The sequence below is a fragment of the Callithrix jacchus genome, chromosome 8, assembly GCF_049354715.1.
Source record: "Callithrix jacchus isolate 240 chromosome 8, calJac240_pri, whole genome shotgun sequence".
NCBI lineage: Eukaryota > Metazoa > Chordata > Mammalia > Primates > Cebidae > Callithrix > Callithrix jacchus.
In genome coordinates this window covers 102,703,798-102,729,119 of record NC_133509.1, presented here as the reverse complement: position 1 = coordinate 102,729,119, position 25,322 = coordinate 102,703,798, and the positions used below count along the sequence as shown (strand labels likewise).

The 25,322-nt window shown below is 43.6% G+C and overlaps 1 long non-coding RNA gene across 1 annotated transcript; it reads left to right on the top strand.

The window, feature by feature from the left end:
* Nucleotides 1-4,143: 4,143 nt before the first annotated feature.
* On the top strand, nucleotides 4,144-25,099 carry LOC128928829 (uncharacterized). Its single transcript, XR_013521729.1, has 3 exons — nucleotides 4,144-4,394; nucleotides 11,300-17,750; nucleotides 21,120-25,099. It is a non-coding gene; the product is annotated as an uncharacterized LOC128928829 (long non-coding RNA).
* The last annotated feature ends 223 nt before the right edge of the window (nucleotides 25,100-25,322 follow it).

The window sequence follows — 25,322 nt, the reverse complement described above, 5'->3', positions numbered from 1 at the left end:
TTCCCTAAGGAGCCTATGCAGCACCACAGCGTTATTTCCATTTCCAGCCACGAGGAACTTGCTGCCTCTTCCCATGCCCCTACCCTAAACAGCAAACCAAAATGGAAGCACATGTTTTTGTGTTTGTTTTAACCAATAATAATTACTTATTGTTCCCTTTTCTTAATTTTAAAAGCTAAAATGAACACACTTTCTCAAAGAAAAAAAAATTTTTGCTGCTAGTATGTAACTTCCATTGATTTTTCCCCCTATAAATCAACAGCCCTTACCGTTAACTCACAGCAGGCACTATTGACATTAAAAAAAAAAAAATTAGAGGCAGGGTCTCACTATGTTGCCCAGGCTGGTCTTGAAATCCTGGGCTCAAGGTGATCCTCCCACCTTGGTCTCCCAAAGGGAGACCAGAGATTACAAGCATGAGCCACCACACCAGCCTATTGACATTTTGAGCCTGATAATTCTTTCCTATGAGGGGCTGTTCTGTGCAAAGGAGGATGTTTAGCAGCATCCCTGGCCTCTCTACCCACTAAGATGCCTGGAGCACTACTGTCCCCTTGTGACAACTAAAAATGTCTCCAGGCATTGCCAACTGTCCACTATGGGGCAAAATCACTCCCATTTGGGAACCACTGCCCTCCAGAATGTAGGCCTACAGGATAACCCTGGTGTGTGTCGTATTTAAAAGGATTAAAGCACAGTAAGGTTTTACTTAGTATCTGATGCCTTTGACTCAGCTATAGCCAAGGTAGCCTGCTTGCTGTCCACAGCAAGTTATTAATAGCCTCTCAGGGCCTGGGATGCTGGCCATCTACTAATCCCTTTGTCCTTCAAAACTTTACCTTCTCCCAGCTTAATTCTATTTACCTCGAATCAATCCATTAGTCTACAACGGCTGGGATCTATGTACACATATACTTCAAAAACACACCTCTATTGAGTGGCTTTCTGAGGTGATAGAAATGTTCTCTCTCCCAAAAGGAGTTTGGGTTACATGAGTCTAGCCTTTGTCAAAACAGCAAATATATACATATATACATATATATAGTGGACAGCTGGCAATGCCTGGAGACTTGTGGGGCTGGGCATGGGTGGCTCATGCCTGTAATCCCAGCACTTTGGGAGGCCAAGGTGCGCAGATCACAAGGTCAGGAATTTAAGACCAGCCTGACCAACATGGTGAAACTCCACCTCTATTAAAAATACAAAAAATTAGTGGGCATGGTGGTGGGTGCCTGTAATCCCAGCTACTCAGGAGGCTGAGGCAGGAGAATCACTTGAACCCAGGAGGCTGAGGTTGCAGTGAGCCAAGATTCTGCCACTGCATGCCAGCCTGGGCGACAGAACGAGACTCCATCTCAAAAAAAAAATAAAATAAAATAAAGACTTGTGATTTAACTGCATATAAATTTTACACCCAAAAGAAAAAAAACTGTAAATGAATATTGAACTCTAGTTAATGAATTATATATATATTTTATGTATATATATAAATAATATATATAAATATATAAATATAATTTATATATATATAAAAATATATTTATATATTATTTATATATATATACACATACATGCTGAAGTTTTTAGAGGGGAAGGGTACTGATGTCTGTAATTTACCTTGAAGTACATTAATAAAATAAAATGGATTGATAGAAGGAAGTAAAACCAGCATTTTACTATATATATGATAAAACCAGTATCATAAAATGTTAATGTCGAATCTAGGTGATGGATATATGAATGTTTACTGTAAATTTTTGTTTTTATTTTTTGAGACAGAGTCTCTGTGTCAACCAGGCTGGTGTGCAGTGGCATGATCTTAGCTCACTGCAACCTCCACCTCCCAGGCTTAAGCAATTCTCCTGCCTCAGCCTTCTGACCAGCTGGGCCCACAGGCATGCACCACCACACCAGGCTAATTTTTGTATTTTCAGTAGACATGGGGTTTCACCACATTAACCAGGCTGGTCTTGAATTCCTGGCCTCACGTGACACACTGGCCTTGGCCTCCCAAAATGCTGGGATTACAAATGTGAGCCACTGTGCTCAGGCTGTAAAATTCTTTAAACTATTATAAATGTTTGAACAATGTTCAGATTAAAATATAATGGAAGTACACATGCAGACACACACAAACACATGTGTGAACACACTTTCTGTCATGGAAAATCAAGAAGCATATCTGTGGTATTTCAGTCAGGGTGGTGGCAAAAATATTAAAGAAAAAATATTAGGGATAGTTATAGGAAATAGTCCCAAAACCCTCTGGAAAGACCAGGCAGTTTACACAGCTTCAGATGCCAGAATGGGCCAAAGGCAGCTAGTTCTTCTATCCTGAGGCTTGAAGCATAGGGCAGTTAGCAGGAGAATGCAAAGGAGTTTATCTGAATAACTTGTTTACTTGTTTACTCATTACTAACCTTTACTGTTTCATGAACCAGATGGCTTTCTGGTGGGGGGATCAGATTTATCACCTGCAAATGGTGTTTGTCTTAGGCCTCAGAACCTAGCCTTTAATCTTTACCCTCTAGTTGTATTGACTCAAAGCCTTTATCATTTAATGCGTGCTGAATAAAGATGGGGAAGGCCAGCGTGTTGGGGCTGGTAGCCGTTAACTCCTTCAGGTGAGTGGCCACGGACACCCCTAGACCACTCGTTCACTGTATTCTGTGTCTAAGTGAATGTACTCACCTGTCATGTAGCTGGGGTCTGCCCTGGCACATCATTTCAAAATGAATATTTGTCATAAATTGCCATATTCATTGTTAAAAAACTTTCTAACATCGATGGAATTTTTTTTCAGCTGAAGAAATTTTTTTTTTTTTCTTAATAGAGATGGGGTTTCACCATGTTGGTCAGGCTGGTCTCGAACTCTCGACCTCAGGTGATCCATCCTCCTCATCCTCCCAAAGTGCTGGGATTACAGGCATGAGCCACCATGCCCAGCCAAAGAAATCTTTTATTGTGTTTAAGGTCCAACTTAAATATGTCTCCCCTCAGCAGCTTTCACCTATCCTAATAAATCATCCACTTCCCTTGCTCCCATACACTATTATTTGCATTTTCTGTACAGCAGTCACAATTGCTTGACTTAAGGCTTAGACAACTTCTTATTTCTCCAGCTCATGGCAGAAACAAGGTCTGCATTTGTGTTCCCCCAGCACATAGAACCAAGGTTTGCATGAAGCAGACATGCAATAAATAGTGGTGAATATGGTTGCGTTTACAGTAATCTCTCCCTGGTTATGAGATTCTATGATATCCTAATTTAACTATTTGCAACTTTGTGAGTATTGCAAGATTTGTATTCCAATGGAAGTGAATTGTGAGTCACTCCTTTAGAAGATACTTAGAACAAACTTGGCATTGGGGACTGAAATGGGATGTAAAATAGAAAAGAAGCTAAGGGATTTTTGCAACTAACTGTTGGGGATTTTTTTTTTTAAATAAAAGAGGGCCAATAAACCCAGGCCTTACTCGCACTGTGGTGAGATGCTCAGGATGGAAGGGGAAAAACTGTGCAAAATTTCTACCAACTCAAGGGCTTATAGCAATCGGTGAAGTTGTAGGCAATCAATATCAAGACAAGGACAGATAAAGAAAACAAATGCCTCTTAGACAAAATGTTTTACTATTATCTCTTTGGAGTAAACTAAATAATATAGAGAATTATTTAAAGAATACTCACCATGACTTACTGTCCAGATAATGAAATAAAACATCATCTGAAGTAGATCTGGATGTTGTAGAGCCTGAAGTCTATTCAATTGTGGGGCTCTTTTTTTTTAACAGCTATTATGCTATTGAGGAACTTGTCTTTCTGGGTCTGTGAGGGGTGTGGTTTCAAAGGCAGGAGTTTTCTGGCTCCACATCTCTATCCGGGGATCAGAGGGGTTTCAAATGTAAAGTTCTTTGTCTGGGTTTCCCACAGGTGGGATAGGTACAAAAGCCAGGTGGGACTCCTTTGTTCCAAAAATCCCACCAAAAGCTCTGGGAGAAGAGGGCTCTGTTACTCAGGGCTGTGGACCAAGTAGCCAATCCAGTATCAGAGTCAAAGATCAATCACTCCAGAGGAAGTTTGAAAGAACTCCTCTCATTGGATGAGAAATGAATGGGGAGGGAATAACTCGAAGGTTAAAATTCAGCTGCTTCTTACCTGAACAGATTGCCTTCTTCAGGTTCCCCTCCCACAAAAATGTGGAAGCTTTTTTTCTCTCTTTCTCTCTGTCTAATAAATCACTCTTGCGCAAAACTCTTTGGGTCCATGATATTTATCGGAACGAAAAGCTCACCATGCCTCCAGGGCCGCTTTCTCCATTCTTCCGGGTAAGAAAGGCCAAGAACCTCTTCGGAACCAGGCGCTGGGGACACTCCCCCAGTTACATCTTAGAGCGGTGAGTGATATTGGACCCCTTTCGCTTGCTAATCTGTCCTTTACCTTCTTTTAAATTTGTTAAGGAGGTAAAAACCGGGTGCCTGCTGGCCATCTAAGAGCGGCAGCAGCTGGGCCCAGGTGACGGGAGTGGCAGTCGCCCATGCAAGCCATGCCCAGCCTTTCAGGCCCCAACCTCCTGGGTCCAGATTTCTGTGAGGCAAGCTTCTTCCTGGCTCTTTCCTCTAAGATATTTCCTACACATGAGGCTATTACCCTTCTTGCTAGGACTTTGAGTCTCCTGGGGTGGCAGTCCAGGGACCCTTGCCCTTGGTGCCCTCAGGCTTATGCCTATGGGGACCTCCTACAGGATAAATACACACGGCCAGTTCCCTTAGTCCGCAGTGCTAGGTTATGTTCTAATGGAGCCAGAGTCTATCAGAGGGTACTGGAAGCTATAGGACATTGGGTTTTTTTTTGTCACCCACAATTTCCCAATTCAACTGAGTGGTGCCAAAATCTGATGTGTACAATTTGTCTTGCCTAGGATTGGCTGTCCGTACGGCAGAACTTCTCCATCTAGAATACCATAGTCAGACCTGGTCCGAGGCTCAAGTAGCTAATTACAGGCCCCACAATCTTAGGGCATATTCCTATAATGAAAAGTGGGGTGAGGGAGAAGGCTGGGTCTCAAGGGCATTGTTCTGGCTCAGCCATGTAGCCAGCCATTACCTTCTTTAAGATTGTTGTGCTTAGAGGCCTTTCTCAAGAAGTTTATCCTCCTAGGGAAGTTTTTTGGTCAGGCCTATCTTAATTGAACTCTTGCTAGGAAATATTGGCACCCATTGCCCAAGCCTCACTGGCTTAGTTCTTCAAGTACCCCCTGTGGGAGTACAAGGCCACTAAGCCCAGCAGTCCCCATGTCCTTATGGTGGCCAAACAGGACATTAGACAGTGAGGGTGTGCCCATGACGCCAGTAAGTGTGGTTAAACCTGGCACATGGGGGTCCCAGAAGATGATCATGCATCTAGGGTGCAAGGAAACAGCAAGGTGCGATAACTGGGGGATGCCCCAGCGCTAGCAGTTGCAAGGAATAACCAGGGATGTGGGCATCCCTGTGTTCAATTTCAGAAGGGTGCTACTCTTCCCAAGGCAAAATAACCCTTACAGTGTATCCTGGATAACTTGGACCAATTTGACCCACAATCTTTAAAGAAGCAGCAGCTCATTTTTTTCTGCCAAACAGTGTGGCTGCAATACCCTCTGCTGAGTGGAGACACCTGGCCTCCTGAGGGAAGTATAAATCATAACACCCTTCTACAATTAGACCTGTTCTGTGAGAGAGAAGCTAAATGGATTGAGGTCCCCTATGTGCAAGTTTTCTTTTCTCTACGGGATAATCCTCAGCTATGTGAGGCTTGTAACCTATGCCCTACTGGCCCCTCCTCAGGACTACCCCTGCATTTAGGACTCCCTGTGGCTCCTCCCTCCATTGATGCCGACCAGGTCTCTTCAGCTCCTATAACCCAAGAGAAGTCAGGGAAGGCCAAAACGGCCAAGGCACCTCAGGCTACTAGGATGCCCCAACTCTGTCCCCTATAGGCAGTAGGAGGAGAATTTGGCCCAACCAAAGTACATACTCCCTTTTCACTTTCTGACTTAAAGCAAATCAAGGTGGACTTAGGAAAATTTTCAGATGACTGGGACAAGTACACAGATGTTTTGCAGGGCCTGGGTCAGTCCTTTAAATTGGATTGGAAAGATATCATGTTATTGCTCAGTCAGACCTTAACCAGCAGTGAGAGAGAGGCTGCTCTAGCAGCAGCTCAAGAGTTTGGTGACACCTGGTACTGTAGTCAAGTACATGACCAAATGACGTCAGAGGAGAAGGATAGATTCCCTACAGGTAGACAGGCAGTCCCTAGCATGAACCCTCTCTGGGATCCTGACTCAGTACATGGGGACTAGAGCCATAGACACCTATTGACCTGAATACTTGAGGGATTAAGGCAAACTAGGAAAAAGCCCATGAACTAGGCAATGTTATCCACCATAACTCAGGGAAAGGAAGAAAACCCAACAGCCTTCCTTGAGGGGTTACAGGAGGCCTAAAGAAAGTATACTCTCCTGTCACCAGACTCCATCAAGGGTCAGCTAATACTAAAAGATGAATGTATTATGTAATCAGCAGTGGACATTAGGAGGAAGCTCCAGAAGCTAGCCCTGGGGCCAAAACAGAGTCTAGAATCATTACTAAATCTAGTAACCTCAGTGTTCTATAATAGAGACCAGGAGGAGCAGGCCGAAAGGGACAGGAGGGACAAGAGAAAGGCCACAGCCCTAGTCATGGCCTTCAAGGGGATCGAAAGAGGAAAAGGCTTAGGTTAGCCACCAGTCTGGCAGAGCTTGCTATCACTGCAGCCTACTGGGACACTTTAAAAAAGATTGTCCCCAGAGGAATAGATTGCCTCCTCCTCCTTGCCCACTGAGCCAAGGGGACCACTGGAAGGCACACTGTCCCAGCGGATGAAGGTTCCCAGGGCCTGAGGTGGCTAACCAGGCGACCCAACAGCAGGACTGAGGGTGCCCCAGGCAAGTGGCACGGCCATCTTAGTTTTGCTTTCCTGTCCTGGACAGTTGTCCTCCAAGTCTGAAACTGTCTGAGGAGGCCTAGGACAAGCAGCCTCCCAATATTTCTCCCAGCCCCTAAGCTATCTGGGGAGATATGCTCTTCTCTCATGACTTCCTCATCATGCCAGAAAGTCCCACTTCCTTGCTAGGGCGGGACCGGTTAGCCAGAGCAGGAACCATCATCTATATGAACATTGTCAAGGAGGAAATCCCTCTGTGCTGCCCATTATTTAAAGAAGGAATTAATACCAATGTGTGGGCAATGGAGGGACAGTTTGAGTGGGCAAAGAATGCCTGCCCAATTCAAATAAGGCTAAAGAATCCCACCTCTTTTCCTTACCAAAGACAGTACCCCCTAAGACCAGAAGCCAAAAAGGGGCTACAAGATATTGTAAGGAACTTAAAATCTCAGGGTTTAGTGAGGTCCTGTGACAGCCCTTGTAATACTCCAATTTTAGGAGTACAAAAACCTAATGGACAAATGAGGCTAGTATAAGATCTGAGGCCTTATTAATGAAGCTGTGATCCCTTTATACCCAGCTGAACCCAAGCCATACACCTTGTTCTCTCAAATACTGGGAGAGGCACATCCTTATGGTCCGGGTTTACAGTTCCAGATCTTAAGGATGCCTTTTTCTGTGTTCCATTACATCCTGACTTCCAGTTTCTGTTTGCCTTTGAAGACCCTTTAGACCAGAATTCTCAGCTCACTTAGACAGTGTTATCCTAGGGCTTTCAAGATAGCCGCCACCTGTTTGGCCAGGCTCTAGCCCAGGACCTTAGTCATTTTTCACATCCAGGTACCCTGGTTCTTCGATGTATGGATGACTTACTTTTAACTGCTAACTCAGAAACCCAGTGTCAACAGGCCACTCAGGACCTTCTAAACTTTCTAGCCTCTTGTGGATATAAAGTTTCCAAATCCAAAGCCCAACTTTGTAGACAGCAGGTAAAATACCTGGGACTTGTCTTGTCTAAGGTCACTCAGGCCCTTGATGGAGAGTGTCTCCATCCATACTGGCCTTCCCCCATCCAAAAACCTTAAAACATTTACAGAAAATCTTAAGAATAACTGGCTTCTGCTGATTGTAGATTCTCAGATATGGTGAAATAACCAAACCCCTATACACTCTGATTAAGGAAACCCAAAAGGCTAACACCCATCTAATGCAATGGGACCCTACACCTGAGGCAGCCTTTCAGACCCTGAAGCAGGCACTACTGCAGGCTCCAGCTCTGGGCCTTCCTGCAGGGAACAACTTCTCCCTATATGTTACGGAAAAGTCAGGAGTGGCACCGGGGGGTTCTCACCCAGACTCAGTGGACCACACCACAACCAGTGGCATAGCTAAGTGAGGAAATTGATGTAGTAGCAAAAGCCTGGCCACACTGCTTGCGGGTCATAGCCACAGTGGCTATATTGGTCTCAGAAGCTGTTAAAATAGGTTAAGGGAAAGATCTAACTGTATGGACTTCACATGATATAACTGGAATTCTGGCCTCTAAAGGAGGCTTATGGCTATCTGACAACTGCTTACTCAAATATCAGGCCTTAATGCTTGAAGGGCCTGTACTTCAGCTGCGCACATGTGCAGCCCTCAATCCGGCTACTTTCTTCCTGAGGAAGGGGCAGACAAAGAACATCAGCAGGTTATAGCCCAGAACTATGCAGCTCGAGAGGATCTCTTAGCAACTCCTCTAGCCAATCCTGACCTTAACCTATACACTGATGGAAGTTCATTTATGGAAAATGGAGTTTGGAAGAAAGGATATGCAGTAGTCAGTGATCAAACAGTGCTTGAAAGTTATTCCCTTTCTCCTGGAACTAATGCCCAACTGGCAGAACTAGCAGCCCTCACTCAAGCTCTAAAATTGGGAACAGGAAAGAGAATAAACATATACACAGATTCCAAATATGCTTACGTGGTTCTGCATGCTCATGCTGCCATACAGAAGGAAAGAGAGTTCCTAACCTCGGCAGGAACTCCCATTACATATCATAAGGAAATTTTAGACTTATTACAAACTGTCCAAGAACCCAAAGAGGTAGCGGTCTCACACTGCCGAGGTCACCAGAAAGGAGATGAGAAGGAAGCAGAGGGCAATTGCCGAGCTGACCTAGAGGCAAAAAGGGCAGCCAGACAAGAATTTATAGAAGGATTTTTAATATGGGAAAACCCTCTCCAGGGAACTAGACTTCAATACTCATCAGAAGAGGTAGAGTGGACAGCCTCCCAGGGACATAATCTTCTTCCTTCAGGATGGCTAGCTACTGAGGAGGGAAAAGTGCTCCTACCTGCTGCCAGCCAGTGGAATGTACTTAAAACCCTACATCAAACCTTCCACATGAGTATAGAGAATACATATTGAATGGCCAAATCTATGTTTACAGAAAAAGGCCTCTTCAAGGCTGTCCAACAAATAGTCAATGGATGTGAAATATGCCAGAAAAAGAATCCTTTGGCACACTGCAAAGCTCCTCCTGGGAAACAGCAAACTGGCCATTACCCACATGAGGACTGGCAAATGGACTTCACCCATATGTCTAAGTCTCAGGGATATCAATATCTGTTAGTATGTATAGACACCTATGCAGACTGGGTTGAGGCCTTCCCCTGTATAACAGAAAAAGCCCAAGAGGTAATAAAAGTCCTGATTAATGCCATAATCCCTAGATTCAGACTCCCTCACTGTCTTCAAAGTGATAACGGCCTTGCCTTCAAAGCTGCAGTGACCCAAGGAATTTCCAAAGCATTAGAAATACAATATCATCTCAACTGTACTTGGAGGCCTCAGTCCTCAGGGAAAGTGGAAAAAAATGAATGAATTCTTAAGAGACACTTAAAGAAACTGGCACAGGAAACCCACCTCCGTGGCCTTCTCTATTTCTAATAGCACTTTTAAGGGCTTGAAACTCTCCTCAGAAAATCGGACTCAGCCCCTATGAGATGCTTTATGGATAACCCTTTCTTACTAATGATCTAGTATTAGACAAGGAAGCAGCACATCTAATAAAAGATAGAACCTCCTTGGCTAAGTACCAACAGACTCTTAGGACCTTACCTGAAGGACACCCTAGGGAAAAAGGGAAAGAGTTGTTCTGCCCTGGAGACTTAGTGCTTAAGTCTCTCCCCTCAGACTCTCCCTCTCTAGGCCCTTCATGGGAAGGACCATTTTCAGTTATTCTGTCTACCCCAACGGCAGTTAAGGTGGTGGGGACTGACTCATGGATTCATCACACTCAGCTGAATCCTTGGTCACCTCCTGAAGAAAATCATAGACCCTCCACTCCACGGCCTGAAGTTCCAGGAGACGACCCTTTGTACACCTGCGAGCCGTTAGAGGATCTATGTTTGCTTTTCCAGTGAAATCCCCAGGAAAGTGTCTACTCATGAGTCTAACTTACATCCTGCATTTACAGGACTATCAATTTTGACTTTACTATTTGCAACCAGTCTCTATTTGGTTGCCCCTGCAGATTGGCCTACATCTTATAAACTCTCCCTCAAATCATACGGGGCTTATAGGTCCCTCGGTCACCAATCTACAAATTCCATCTACCTCAAAATTCACTTGTGTGAATTCTACTAACAACACCAGTGCTTCCCTATGCCAAAACTGGGTTGACTTACCACCAGGCCTCAACTGCCTAGCACCAGGCTTATTCTTTGTTTGTGGCACTCAGCTTACTGCTCCCTGAACAATACTCCTGAGGAAATTTGCCTCCTTTCCTTCCTAGTGACCCTCCCACGATGATTTACACCAACTCTTAGGTGCGGTGAATTCTTTTGCCAAGGCCACGCCATACACAAACCCCAATTATTCCTTTCATAGTGGGGGCCAAAATAATAGGAGGACTTGGTACTGGCATTGGAGGAATTACTACCTCTACTCAGTTTTACTATAAGCTATCTCAGGAGTTAAATGATGACATGGAAAAGGTTGCTAATTCTCTCATAACTCTGCAGAAGCAGCTTGACTCTTTCCCTGCTGTGACTCTTAAAAATAAAAGGGTCCTGGATCTGCTAACAACAGAGAGAGAGGAACCTGTCTCTTTTTGGAAGAAGGATGTTGCTACTTTGTAAACCAGTCAGGTATTGTCTTAAACAAAGTTAAGGAACTCGGGGACCAATTGAACACAGGGCTAAAGACCTTCAAGAAACAGGATTGTGGAGCTTGTTTAACAACTGGGCGTCCTGGCTCTACGCTCTTTTAAGCCCGTTTATAACCATTCTATTATTGCTGGCCTTTGGGCCTCTCATTTTTAACCTTCTTGTCAAATTCATTTCTTCTAGAATTGAGGCCATGAGGCTAGAAATGGTCCTGCAAATGAAACTCTGATGTCCTTGGCTCGTGAGTTCTATCATAGACCTCTGGATCAACCTGCATCCCTGGAAGACTCCCCTCTGGAGGAAACCTCAACTGCAGGGCCCTTTCTATACCCCAGTTCAGCAGGAAGTAATTAAAGAGCAATGGACACCCATGTCCCAACAGCATTGGACTTTTCTGTTCAGAGGGGGGACTGAGGGACTTCTCTTCCTGGGTCCGCAAGGGGCATGGTTTCAAAGTCAGGAGTTTCCTGGTTCCATGCCTCTATCCAGGAACCAGAGGGGTTTCAAATGTAAAGTTCTTTGTCTGGGTTTCCCATGTTGGCTAGGTAGGGAAAGCCAGGTGGGGCTCCTTTGTTCCAAAAGTCCTGCAGAAAGCTCTGGGAGGAGGGGGCTCTGTAACTCAGGGCTGTGGACCAAATAGCCAATTAGAGTCAGAGACCAATCACTCCAGAGGAAATTCGAAAGAACTCCTCTCATTGGACAAGAACATGAATGGGGAGGGAATCATTTAAGGGTTAAAATTCAGCTGCTTCTTACCTGAACGTATTGCCCTCCCACAACAGCATGGGAGTGTGCGCTCGTTCTCTCTCTCTCTCTCTCTCTCTCTCTCTCTCTCTCTCTCTCTCTCTCTCTCTCTCTCTCTCTCTCTCTCTCTCTCTCTCTCTCTCTCTCTCTCTCCCCCTTCCTCCCTCCCTCCCTCCTCTTGCTCACCATGTCTCCGGGGCCCCTTTCCTCATTCTTCAGGGTAAGAGAGGCCAAGACCCTCTTTGCAACTTGGAGCTGGGGATGCTCCCCCAGTTACACTATGAATTCATAGGGAATAGGTTCCAGCAACTTAGACTTCTTTCTATGGGTTCTCACAAAGTGTACTTCTCTGAGTGGGGAAGGTTGACACTGCAGGTACTTTTCTCTTTTGCTTTCTTCTTTTTCTGATCCTTTTCCCTTACATGTTTCAGGAAGCTATCTTGGCTCTTAGACTGCTTAATTTGCTCAGTATACACATTAATTCTCTCAGCAAGAATCTTGCCTTTAACTTGTTTTGAGGAAGGAGACCCTTAATCACCTTCAGCCTTCCACACTGCATCTCAAAAGGAAAAGATAGAAGTTAGCCAGAGGAGGGACTAGTTGGTGCCGCCAGCCTGGTTAAGGATAAGACCCCAACTGCTAACCACAATCCCATCTATAGATCATGGATATGACATGGAGGAGTCTTTCCAAAGGCATTGTTTTTACTTAAACAGGATCAAACCCGCACCTAAGTCACGTACCCCATGCCTACTTCATATATCAAGACCCTTTCACATGTAATTTCTAGAGTTGTAGGTCCAAGACCTTTTCACATGTAACTTCTAGAGCTGTAAGCCTATAAAAGGGCAGGGACTTTCTTTGTTAGGTGAGCTCGACTGTTAGGCAACTATACCACCATTGCTCCCGGCTAAATAAATCCCTTCCTTCCCCAGTTTGGTGTTCAAGAGGTTTGTCTTGGGGCTTTTCCTGCTTTATTTGGTTCCCTGACTGGGAAGTGAGCTGCAGTTGGTGGCCGGCCAGCACAACCTTTCAGGTGGTTTTGGCTTGCCCTGCAGAGCATCCCTGCAGGGGACTCCTGCCTGCTTGGCTGATAATTGCTGAGAGCACTCCCAGGCAGGTATTGGCCCTGGTGGAAAGCTTCACAGTGTGGATCCACCCAGTGGCTGAACACCAAAAAGGAACAGGTACTTGGAGTGTCCAGATAAATAGAAACACAGTAGGATCAATCCTGGGAAATTTGCCCACCTCCTTTAGGTGGAAGCATGGCCTGAACACCCATGTGTACTGGATTTGGACTCTTGAACTTGGCTCGTTCTCTCTCTCTCTCTCTTTCTCTCTCTTTCTCTCTCTCTCTCTCTCTCTCTCTCTCTGAAACTAACCTTGGAAGTTTTGCTTTTGGTTTTGATTTGGGTAGAGGGAGGAGTACGATTGGACTCGTCAGCCATGAAATGTGGGGGCCACAGGTTTGTTAGAGGAGATCCCAAGCTCTGAGCAAATTGTGGGGCCAGCTGTGATTATAGGCGATCCACATACGGCTGGATGGAGGTCCCCTCAAAATCTAGGCATTGTGAGGGGATTAACGAACACTTCAATGCCAAGTGGCATCTGAAACCCTCCCCAAGAGGGAGACAATCCTACCGGCCTGAAGTAAAAGTGAGAGTGGGTGTGTTGCACCATGCTGGGCAGGAACAACTGAGGGTGGAGTAAAACTCTCTTAACTGTCTGTGAGGATGTTTTTCTGTGCAAAACATGGGTCATACTCATAGCAAACCTAGCCCTCTAGGGACTATGCTGAAAATTTTCAAGAAGTGATTTAGTGGGGATTATGGAGTAACTATGACACCAGGGAAGCTAAGGATCTTATGTGAAGTAAACTGGCCAGCATTTGGGGTGGAATGGCCCTCAGAGGGGAGCCTAAACAGGCCTTTTGTCTCCAAAGTATGGCATGAGTATACATGCGGCAGGCCAGGACACCCTGATCAATTCCCATACATAGATTCATTCCTGCAGCTCATTCTAAACCTTCCACAGTGGCTGGGAGGACAGGCAGCAACCATATTAATGGCAAAGGGACAGACAGCTAGGGGAAAACCCTGCTCCACCCACCAAGAGACATCGACTGCTAAGGTCCTGGCAGATCCAGCAGCAGGAACACTGATTCCTAAGGTCCTGGCAGATCCAGCAGCCAAAGAGCTTTTACCAGTAATACCCCCTCCTCCTGGTCTGGAGGAAGGACTCCTTGCCCCTGGGCCGGAAACCTCAACACCCCTGCCAGAATTGCACACCCCTAAACCACCAAGAGTAGATAAGAGAGAATGCAGAGAGACTCCTCCCAAGGCCACCCACTTCCTGGGAGGAACTCCAACCCTGCCTCTAGCAGCCCGTCTGCAACCCAAGGCAGGGCTGCAGATGCCTTTAAGAGAGCAGAGGTATAGGAAAGTGGATGAGGTTGGCCACATGGTGGAAAGGCGTGTTTTCACATAGCTGCCATTCCCCTTAGCTGGAAAAATAATAACCCATCTGATACTGAGAAGCCACAAGCTCTCATTGACCTACTGCAAACTATTATTCAGACTCATAACCCTACTTGGGCTGATTGCCACCAGCAGCTTATGTATCTTTTTAACACGGACAAAAGGCAGAGAGTACTCCAAGCTGCCTCCAAATGGTTAGAGGAGTATGTTCCTGCAGATTACCAGAACCCCCAAGAGTAAGTCAGGGTCCAGTTACGGGGGATTGAGCCCCAGTGGGATCCAAACACCCTGGAGGGCATGCAGAGGTTAATCCCGTACAGAGAGGCCTTACTGGAAGGATTAAAAAAGGGAGCCCAGAAGGCTACAAACATCAATAAATTTTCTGAGGTCATTCAAGGGAAAGAGGAATCCCAGCACAGTTCTCTGAGAGGCTATGTGAAGTTTATTGCATGTCTACTCCTTTCAATCCTGAGAGCCCTGAAAACCAACGCAGGGTGAGATGACATTAGTCAGTCAGTGTACAGAAGACTTTAGGAGAAAATTGCAGAAACAGGCAGGATTTGCAGGCATGAATATTTCACAGTTACTGGAAGTAGCTAACCAGGTGTTTGTGAACAGAGTAAGCCATAGGGAAAGTCATAGAGAAAATGAGCCTCAGGCTCGAAACACCAACTTTATAGCTGCTGCTATTAAAGGAGTGCCCCCAAAAGGGTGGGGAAAAAGGGGCTCCTGGAAAGCCACCCAGTCTAATCACCCACACCTGCAGTGTGACCAGTGTGCTTGCTGTAAGGAAGTTGGACACTGGAAGGACAAGTGCCCCCAGTTGACAGGAAAACAAGGCGATCTTAAGCACGAGGCTTCAGATGAAAGTGATCTGTTCAATCTAACGAAAGGGCCACTGGACTGAAGGGGGCCAGGCTCAACTGCCCCCAAAGAGTCCATGGTCCAGATGAAGTCCTATAACCCCCCATCAAAGGAAACAACCAATATTGTTGGAGCTACTGGGGTGCCAGAGAAACAGTTTTTTTTGTTTGCCTTGTACTGGGCAGAGGACAATCTGCCAGGACTAACAATCAACCAGGCCCATGTGCTCATTAAAGTCAAGCCTGGGGTTCAGCCAGTTAGGCAAAAGGAATATCCAATTCCCCGAGAGGCCCTAAAATGCATTCAGGTCCACTTAAAACACTTAAAGGACTATGGAATTATGGTTCCTCACCAGTCTCCATGGGGCACCCCTGCTCTTGCCTGTTCCTAAACCAGGGACTGAAGACTATAGGCCAGTGCAGGACTAGTGTTTGGTTAATCAGGCTACAGTGACTTTGCACCCACTTGCACCCAACCTGTACATGCTGTTGGGATTATTGCCAGCAGAGGATAGTTGGTTCACCTGCTTGGACTTAAAGGATGCTTTCTTTAGCATTAGACTAGTCTCGGAGGGTCAGAAACTATTTGCATGTCAATGGGAGAATCCAGAAACAGCTGTGACCACCCAGTACACCTGGACCTGGCTTCCCCAGGGGTTTAAAAACTCTCCCACCATCTTTGGGGAGGCACTAGCCTGTTACCTCCAGAAGTTTCTTGCTAAGGACTTAAGCTGCATGCTGCTCCAATATGCTGGTGACCTTTTGTTGGGACACCCCACAGCAGTTGGGTGCGCTAAAGGAACACATGCCTTACTTCGGCACCTGGAGGACTGTGGGTATAAAGCATCTAAAAAGAAAGCCCAGATTTGCCACCAGCAAGTGCAATATCTGGGGTTCACCATCTGGCAGGGAGAGTGCAGCCTAGGAGCAGAGAGGAAACAAGTCATTTGCAACATGCCAGGACCCAAAACTAGAAGGCAGGTAAGAGAGAGTTCCTGGGAGCCATGGGTTTCTGTAGATTGTGGATTCCAAATTTTGCTGGCCAAACCCCTATACAAAGTGACAAAGTTTGGGGGTGGGGGACAAGGAACCATTTGAATGGGGATCCCAGCAGTGGCAGGCCTATCAGGAACTGAAAGCAAAACTTTGTCAGCCCCGGCTTTGAGGTTACCTGGTTTAACAAAGCCTCTCATGCTGTATGTGTAAAAAAGAAAAAAAAAATGGCAGTTGGAGTTCTAACACAGACAGTGAGACCTTGGCCTAGGCCTGTAGCTTATCTCTCCAAGCAGCTGAAGGGAGTTTCCAATGGATGGCCCCCATATTTAAGGGCCTGGGCAGAAACTGCTCTTACAGCACAAGAGGCTAATAAGCTAGCTCTGGGATAAAAGTTAAACACCAAAGCACTCCATGCAGTAGTGACTCTAATGAATACCAAAGGACATCATTGATTGACAAATGCTAGGTTAACCAAATACCTGAGCCTGCTAAGTAAAATCACCATTGACGTCCGCAACACCTTAAACCCTGCCACTTCACCCCTGGTGTCAGAAGGACCAGTTAAACACTTTGTGTTGAAGTATTGGACTCAGTTTATTCCAGCAGGCCCGATCTTTGGAATCAACCATGGACAGTAGTAGACTGGGAGTTGTGTGTGGATAGAGGCAGTTTTGTTAATCCACAAGGAGAAAGGTGTGCAGGCTATGCAGTAGTAACTCTGGACACTGTACTTGGGACTGTGCCACTGCCTCGGGGTACTTTGGCTCAGAAGGCTGAACTTATTGTTCTGACCCAGGCCCCAGAACTGAGTGAAGATAAGACTGAGAACTTTTATAGTAATTCCCAGTATGCCTTTCTAACTCTTCAAATACATGGGGCACTGTACAAAGAAAAAAAACCGTTAAATTCAAGAGTGAAAGGACTTTTTCCAAGCAGAAGGTAGAGTGAATAAACAGGTTAGGGAAAATGTGTCAGAAAACAATTAAAGTAAGGTGCAGGCACTTCCCTTCGTGTTATTCAACTTTAGATGTACTCCTGATATTTCCCCTATAAAGTCTTATATCATAGGCCCCCTCCCATACTGCAGGTACTTCTGGGAACTCTTTGGGCATGGGGAAGAATTGCGCTAGGACAATAGCTACAAGCTCTAGGGAAAAATCACTCAGGATATTTCAACCTGGGTAAATGAAAGATGCCTTGTAAGCTTATTCTCCCCAGTTCACCCTTTCTCTCCAGGTAATTGAGTGTGGATAAAGGACTGGAATGCAGTCCCTCTGAAGCCATGGTGGAAAGGACCCCAGACAGTGATCCTGACCACTCCCACAACCGTAAAGGTAGAGGGAGTCCCAGCCTGGATCCACACAACCGCGTCAAGCCAGCAGCAGCTGAAGCTTGGGAAGCTGGACCAGACCCAGACAACAACTACAGAATCACCTTGAGAAGGACAACAAGCCTTGCTCCAGCCACATCTCAGAAGCTGGCTGGTCCACGCACAGCCGAAGCATGAGGAAATTCATCATGGGACTTTTTCTTCTTAATATTTGGACTTGTATGGTAAGGACATTAACTAATTTTGGAGAATGCTCTCAGTGTGTGCACCAGGTTACTGAGGTAGGATGGAAATGTACTGCCGTTCTTTTGTCCTACAGTTATTAAGAATGTACAGGGACACAGAGGGGAAGCTGTTTATATAATGGTACTTAGTATAAGGTGTGTAATCTAGGGGATGGACGACCCGATGTCTGCTATGATCCATCAGAACTCCCTATGCATGTGACTTTTGAAATTAAACTCATAACAGCAATGGAACAGCCCTACTACGTAACAGCTAAAACAGAGGAGAAGGGAAGCCCAAAACAGGCCACCCTAAAGTTTGATGTCTGTGCAGCCATCAATGCCTATCCTTCCAGTGGGTGGCGGGGGGTGGGGGGGAGACTGTGGTTCCCTCCGATGGGAACAAAGTTACGCAAAAAAGCATAAGTACATCTACCAGAAAACCTACTGGTGCAGTAAATGCATTTTTTGGTCATGTATCATCTGGGCCATTTAGAAGTTAATACAAACAATCCTGTTCACCTTGTAAAAGAGAGGGACACCATTCCAGGGAGTAATGTCCCCTGAGTCTTGGGACATTGTAACCCAGTAGAATTAATAATCACAAACCCCCAAGACCCCAAGTGGGAAAAAGGGGAGAGTGTAACGCTAGGAACTTATGGAAAAGGGCTTGATCCCAGAGTCAGTATCCAGATTCAGGGAAAAATCCAAAGACGCTCAGCACAGTCAGTGTATCAGCCCTTCGGTGATATATTAAATGAGCCAGTGACAGAACTTCCAAAAAAGACAAAGAACTTGTTCCTTAAACTTGCTGAAAATGTAGCCCATTCCCTTAATGTCACTTCTTGCCATGTATGTGGAGGAACTACCATAGGTGATTGGTGGCCGGGGAAGCCCATGAGTTATACCCTCTGACCCTGTCCCTGACCTGACCTCAGTTCAAAGAATTCAAACCAACAGTTTCTGGGTTTTAAAGGTTTCGATTACTGGACAATACTGTTTGATCAGAGAAGGAAAGACTTCCCTGTTCCAGTTGGAAAGCTTAGCTACTTAGGGCAGCAACTGTATAATGGAACAGTGGACACTATAACCTGGTGGAGCACAAACTATACAGAGAAAAACCCTCTCCTAAAATTTCCAAAATTATAGGATGCTTTGAATTATCCGGGGTATTGGAGAGACTGGACAGCCCCAGCTGGGTTGTACTGGATATGTGGGCATAGAGCTTGTGTAATTATTAATAATCTTTGCTTGCATAATCTTTAATAAACAAGACAGTGATATTGGTTTAATAACAATAGCTACATCTTAAATCTAGTAAGATTAGCATAACTTTAATCTTGTGGCTTTAGGTGGGCTAGTCCACAGGAAGTAAGGTTTGTCATCGTCTTTGTTTCAAAGCTAAACTATAAACTAAGTTCCTCCCAAAGTTTGTTTGGCCTATGCCCAGGAATGAACAAGAACAGCTTGGAGTACAATTGCCTGAAAGATGGACTGGTCGCTGTGTCATGGGCATCATTAAGCCTTCCTTATTCCTATTGTCTGCCAAGACAGGTGAGCTGTTAGAACATCCAGTCTAATCCACCCATGAGAAAAGAAGTCTAAAGATAGGTGGAAGGGAAGATAATGAGTGGCCTCCAATGGTGATATGATTGGTCATACTTATCCCTGTCAAATATTATAAGGAGTCACAATTTGACATGGGGTTACAAAACTATAAACACAGCCCAAAACAGAATAATCTTTGCTTCTGTAATCTTTAATAAATAAGACAGTGATACTAGTTTAATAAAAATAGCTACATATTAAATCTAGTAAGGTTACTATAACTTTAATCTTGTGGCTTTAGGCAGACTAGTCCACAGGAAGTAAGGTTTGTTATCTCGTCTTTGTTTCAAAGCTAAACTATAAACTAAGTTTGTCCCAAAGTTTGTTTGGCCTATGCCCAGGAATGAACAAGAACAGCTTGGAGGTTAAAAGCAAGATGGAGTCAGTCAGTTAAGTTAAATCTTGTTTATTGTCTCAGTTGTAATTTTGCAATATATGTAAGAATTACATTGGTTTGGTCTGGAAAGGTGGGAAAACTTGAAGCAAAGGCAGGAAGTCTCAAAGTGGGGAGGGAGCTTCCAGGTCACAGATAGGTGACACACAAATGGTTACATTTTTTTTGAGTTTCTGATTAGTTTTCCCAAAGGAGGCAAATCAAATATGCATCTATCTCAGTGAGCAGAGGAGTGACTTGGAATAGAATGAAAGGCAGGTTTGCCCTAAGCAGTTTCCAGCTTGAGTTTTCCTTAGTGATTTTGGGGGCCCAAGATGTTTTCCTTTCACATTCTTTATGCCTTTTTTTTTTTTTTTTTTTGAGATAGAGTTTTGCTCTTGGTGCCCAGGCTGGAGTACAATGGTGTGATCTTGGCTCACTGCGACCTCTTCCTCCCAGACTCAAGTGATTCTCCTGCCCCAGCCTCCTGAGTGGCTGGGATTACAGGTGCATGCCACCATGCCTGGCTAATTTTTGTATATTTAGTAGAGACAGGGTTTCTCCATGTTGGTCAGGCTGGTCTCAAACTTCTGACCTCATGTTATCCACCTGCCTCAGCCTCCCAAACTGCTGGGATTACAGGTGTGAGCTACCATGCCCAACCTCTTAATGTTTTTTTAAAGTGCTTGTGACATTGAGTTATAGGGGTTTGACTCCTTGGTCTACAACGGACGCAAAATCCTACTAAATTTTTAAACACTGACAGCCATTAAAGCCTCATCTTCAGACTCGTTAGAAGATACTAATCAAAATAAACTGCATTCCTGAAACACAGGGCCAGAAATTAAAGCTATTAAACTCCTCAAGGCCCAGGGACTATCACAGAATAGGTGGGCATGTGAGATGGTAAGGGCCAATTTTAAGAGATAAAGTAAGTTCAGTTTCTCTATAAGTTAATCATGAATGCCAAAGGCACACTGAGGCAAGACCAGCATATGGGCCCCTGTGTCAAATTAGCAAGGTTTTCTTGAAGTATTAACCAACTCCTAAATAAAGGTTGTAAAGGTTATGAAAGGCTTATGAAAATTATATCTTATTGTCAACATTCAAATGTTATAGTTTATAAAATTTTGAAAAACAAGTTTAATTGGCTTCATCCTGTTTTTATTGGGGTTTATGGTTTGGAAAAGTCTCTTCTCTCAAAGAATGAAGGTTTTCACCTTTTTTTTTTGCCCTTGAGTTATCACTTTGGTTAAATAAATGATTTATTTCACAATGACCTGTAATTCTCTTTTGTGATGTCAAATGTTTTAAACCTTTGATATTTGACAAACATGCCAAAATCAAATTACAAATTATGTCTTTTTCTGATCTAATTAACCCTTTAGGATATTACTGGTCCAGTTGTGGTGGCTCATGTCTGTAATCGCAGCACTTTGGGAGGCCGAGGTGGACAGATTGTGAGGTCAAGAGATCAAGACCATCCTGGCCAACATGGTGAAACCCTGTCTCTACTAAAGGTACAAACATTAGCTGGGCATGATGACATGAACCTGTGGTCTCAGCTACTCAGGAGGCTGAGGCAGAAGAATTGTTTGAACCCGGGAGGTGGAGGATGAAGTTAGCTGAGATCATGCCACTGTACTCCAGCCTGGCAACAGAGTGAGACTCTGCTAGAAAAAATATATATATTATTAATAGGTTCCCTAAAGTCCAACAATGACATATTTGGCTTATTTGGTGTAAAAATTATACAGAAGCCATTGTCAAATATGAAATGGTGTTTGGTTTTCTTTGGGCTGTATTTGTATAAATATGTTTCTGGTATGTGTTCCAGATTCATAGGAAACTCCTATAATTCTGATATGACTTAGTGCTCATTCAGTAATAATTATAATTGTTATGTTAAATTATTGTGTACCACAGAGATTAAAAAAAAATTTCCTTGTCAATTGTGTCTTTAACTCTGGCTGCCCTAAAACCTTTCCTCATCCAGACAATTGTTATCTTGTTTTGGTCCTCCTTGGAAAGTAGCTTTATAATCAGCTATGGAACCCTAACAGATGTTCTTAAATGCAGGTTTCTGATAATGTTGGAGATTGTGACCTTAGAATAGAGGAGAAAACTTTCAGGACTCTCAAGGAGACCGAATTGTTCATGAATATCAAGCAGAACAGGAGTAAACTGTGTAAACTAAACTGATAGAAGACTAAAGTAATCTTTTTAACTTTTTACTTAAAATGTTGCTGATCCTTTGTTTTTCAGAGTCAAGAAAACTTTTAACTATTTACAGCCTTCAGCAATTGAGTAAAGTATACTCCCATGAACAAAACTTGGAGCATATTTGTTTCTCTTTGCCTGATTTCTTCAGAATTTGGAAACTGTATTTGTAACTTATAACAATAGTTATTTGCATAAGTACAATAAGAATCTGTTTTCATTTCTAATAGGACACAGTTGGAGAAACTGGTTATTTATCAAGACTTTGACTGGAATGGTATGCTTTCCTTTGGAATCAAATTTTACCTATAGAGCCAATAAAGCCCCTTGGAAAAATGGCCTCTTACCTTTATCTACACAGCCCCTATACAAGGTTCCTGACCTGTGGTACGTAAAGAATATCACTTTCTGACAGGCCCTGGAGCCCCAAGTTTACCTTAGAACCTCAAGAAGAGATCACCCAACTCATAGGTATTTCATGGCACAAATCCATGGCTGGGCTCAGCTTTAAAGAAGTCTTATCTGAGATTTCTTCTATGGAACACAGTTTCATCAAAGCCAAATTAAAAGCCTATGCAAAAAATCATCGTTCTTACCAGCCTGGCCAACATGGTCAAACCCTATCTCATCTCTACTAAAAATATAAAAATTAGCTGGGTGTGGTGGCACATACCTGTAATCTCAGCTACTTGGGAGGCTGAAGCAGGAGAATCACTTGAACCCAGGAGGCAGAGGTTGCAGTGAGCCAATATCATGCCACTGCACTCTAGCTGGGCAACAGAGTGAGATTCCATCTCAAAAAAAGAAAAAAATATTCTTGCTTCACTGTATACAAATAATTAGGTCAAGTTGAATAAAGCAAACCAGTCCTACCACAATTTGTCTTTAGTAAATATGGGAAACTAGAAAGAAAAAAACCTATGTTTCAAAAAGTATAGTACACTTGTTGTTAGATTTTAGTCTTGCCTAATGTTTTTCCATTTTTACTGTTTTCTACAGTTTGGACTGAATTCTAATTTTTCTTGGCTACAAGTCTTCAAAATAATGTTTTCACTTTGTTTCCTTCTTTTTCCCCCATTTTTCTTAATTTAGAGTCACTGAAAACTAAGTTGTGCTTTCGCAAAGCTCTGCAAACTGAAGCTAGACAACGTAAACTTCAGAAGAAAATAACAGCAATCTATTTACATGCATAAACCACTTTCATACCTGCCTCCTGATATGTGGGCTTCAGAGTAATGTGGCCTTTATAGGTTTCCCAGTATTGTTCTTTTGTTTGTTGTTGTTTTTCTCCCTTCCTCTTCCTAATTTCTCTTCACAGGACATGAGACTTCACAACCTTCTAAAAATGAGCTTTCCTAATAACTTAGGACCTACCTGTCTAGGAATAAACCATCCTAGTCTTAAGAGATTAGACAAAAACTGGGACCAGAAACTCATTTTCTTCTAAAATGCTTTCTCCAGTAGATTTGTTTTTTTTTTTAAGGGTGGAGAATACATAAAAGGAAAACATTTGGGGCCCCTAAAAATCACTAAGTTAAAGGAAAAATTCAAGCTGGGAACTGCTTAGGACAAACCTGCTTCCCATTTTATTCAAATTCATCCCTCTTCTCACTAAGATAAATGCATGTCGGATTGCCTCCTTTAGAAAGGCTAATCAGAAAGGCACAAGAATGCAGCTGATTGTCTCTCACTTTCCTGTGTCCTGGAAGCCCCCTTCCTGCTTCAAGTTGTCCCACCTTTCGGACCTAACCGATGTTCATTTTACATATGTTGATTGACATCTCATATCTCCCTAGAACATATAAAACCAAACTGTGCTCTGACCACTTTGGACACATGTTGTCAAGACCTCCGGAGACTGTGTCATGGGCACACGTCCTCAGCCTTGGCAAAATAAACTTTCTAAATTAACTGAGACCTGTTACAAATTTTCTGGGTTCATACTACAAATACCACAATATTCAGAAAATGACATTATATTTTTATTTTATTTTTAAAATTAGAGATGTGTCTGGCTATGTTGCCCAGGCTGGGGTGCAGTGGCTGTTCACAGGCACTATCATGCAACTGATCAGCCCCTGTATTTTGACCTGCTCTGTTTCAGACCTGGGCCTGTTTACTCCTTCTTAGGTAACCTAGTGGTCCCTTGCTCCCAGGAGGTCTCTATATTGATGCTGAACTTAATGTGGACACCTGACTGACACAACACATTACAAGCCGAGAATGCCTAGACTAACGGGATCCTTCCGCCTCATCCTTCCAAGTAACTGGAACTATAGGCACACACTTAATGCTTGACATACTTAATGATACCTTTTCTTATATTCTTGGCTGCATACTTTTTGAAGGCCTCGTCCTATAAAAATTATTTTGTAAATATCATTTTCCGTAGTGAAAAAGATAATTCAGCTTTTCCTCTATCATGGCTGATTGTTTTTTAAAACACCTTAGTTTGAAATATTACAAAAAATTGCAAAAATACTACAAAAAATTCCTGCATACCTTTCACTCAGCTTCCCCAAATGTCAACATTTTAAATAACCTTAGAACAGTGATCAAAACCAGGAAATTAACATTGGTACAACACCACTAACTAAGTGAACGGCTTTATTCTAATTTCACCAGTTTTCTCACTAGTGTCCTTTTTCTGGTCCAGGATTAAATATAGGACCCCACATTGCATTTGGTTGTGGTAACCTACAGGTCATATTTGGCAGTCTTCCAAATTAGCCTACCTGGGGCAAGTCTTATGATTCATGGCTTACATCCTATTTCTGAGTAAAGACTCTTCTGATAGACTCTCAAATCTTATTGTGAGTTTCTCAAATTGTTGTAAGTACTATTATGTAATCTACCGACACAGAAAAGGACACTGATTTGTTTCTAAATCATGAAGTGTTACTGATTATCTTAAACATAGACATTTAACTTGTATGTTGTCATCTGTAGCCAATGATTGTAACTTCCATATTGTACCCTTTGATGAAAAAAGACAGCTCCAGGATGAGGAGTCCCCTCTCTTCTCCTAAACTTTCTTATAAAAGCATTTCAACTTGTAACAACAGATGTTAGAATACACCCAATTTTATTGGTGTGTCGTCCCAGGTTGATCCTCACATTTGGCTTCCAATAAACCTTTAAAAATTTATTTCTGCCTCAACAGCGTTAATTTCTATCAACAAAATGGTATAACTGACAGGATTTCAGAATGACCTACCCGGACTACCTAGACCTACTTCCAACCTTCGCGCATGTACCAGCACAAAATCCATTGTGTTTCTGGACTTAGATGTCCCTGCTCAGTGCTACAGATGAGTTCCTCCTGAAATCAATGAACTTCCTGTCTTGGTTGAAATTCTGGTTTATTAAAG